Raw genomic sequence first — 1562 nt, 5'->3', positions numbered from 1 at the left:
CTATCCGGGAGGCCCGCAGACTGGGGCAGGAGCCCGCGAGCTGCGGCACTTAGCGGACGGGGCGGGCGGGAGTGGGCTCGGGCCACCGCCTCCAACCAATCAGAGCGCGGCCCGGCGCGGCCACTGCGGCCGGACGGCGCCCCCTGCCGGAATGACAGCGGCCGCGCGGGCTCCCGGCAGTGCGATAACAGCTGGGGCGGGCGGCGGGATCGCTGGGCAGAGATCGGAGAAGGGATGCCGGGGACAGGTCCCAGTTGCTGCAGGACAAACGCACCTGGAGCACCCGAGCGTCCTGGCGCTGATGGACAGAAACAGAAGCCTCCACTAAGTGAGATAGAGCTGGTCGCTTATGGGAGACTTCTCATCCGCGGTCCTGAATATCCGAGGCCTTCCTATTTTTAAAAATTATGTATATACAAATTCTGGAACACTGAAAAGAAACTAAAAAAACATATTACCTAACACATCACCTAAAGAAATTATATTTATACATATAACATACTCTTATAAATCTAGTATTCACACATATACACACACATACATAGATGCACATTAAATAGTCTATGTTAATACATAAACACATATTCATTTGCCAGTTGCAGTGTACAGCCAAGACTTTTCTTTTGATACGGGTTGACTCGAGTTCCATGCCTGCCTTATACAAACTACCCGTAAAGGACATAGTCTACACTTTCCAATATCAGTTTCTTTCTTTCTAAATGAGAACTAAAAGAGAATGTGAAGTGCTCCGATAGCAGAATTTTCCAAGACACCTCATACCTCCCCAAACTTTAACAGTTATCACTGCTACGCCTCATGTGAGAGCTGTCTTTTTTCCAACATCGTGCCTCAACTTAACTGCCACGGAAACCACAGCTCTCTTTTGCCTGCTTTAGCTTTTCAATAGTTTTCATGACAGTCATTCAAGTTACAAATAGCAATTAACCAGTACTGGTGGCACTGAGGGACATGAGAACACACATGCCTGGCCCTTGGTGGGGGGACTCCTGGACTGGTGGGGACAGAAGTGCTTAGGGAAGGCCCCTCTGATGGCATCTATTTTGCAGGTGGCGTGGAAAGGTGGGCTAGTCAGCAAGTTGGTTCAGGGAAGTTCCCTGGAGATAACTTCAGGCCTCTCCTTGGGACAGGCATGAGTCTTCAACACCAAATGAAGCAGAAGTGGCCCTTCATTTTTCTAGAGAACTCCTATCACAGACCCCATTCTGCATGTGGTAGAAGTGTGTATCTTTCAATTTAGAATCCTTCCCCCTTTCTGCCAGGGCTAAGTTAGGGGAAGAGGGGATGAGGCCGAGGTATACGGCTGGGACTCGGGACCCCTGTCATTGTTTGTCCTTCTCTCTCTCCCTCAGGCCTACATCACACCCGGCCCTTTCTTGTCAGACCACACAGCTGCTATGATGTCATCACCCAGACCTGTCTGGGGGCCCCACCAGTAATGAGTGTCTTTCCTGGACCACAACCGGGACACCAGGAGACTGAGGAAGTTGAAGTTCGCACAGTTCCCTGGACCCAGGAGACAGCCATATATTTTCAATTCTTCC

The sequence above is a fragment of the Mustela nigripes genome, chromosome 13, assembly GCF_022355385.1.
Source record: "Mustela nigripes isolate SB6536 chromosome 13, MUSNIG.SB6536, whole genome shotgun sequence".
Taxonomy (NCBI): Eukaryota; Metazoa; Chordata; class Mammalia; order Carnivora; family Mustelidae; genus Mustela; species Mustela nigripes.
This window is presented reverse-complemented; position numbering follows the sequence as displayed.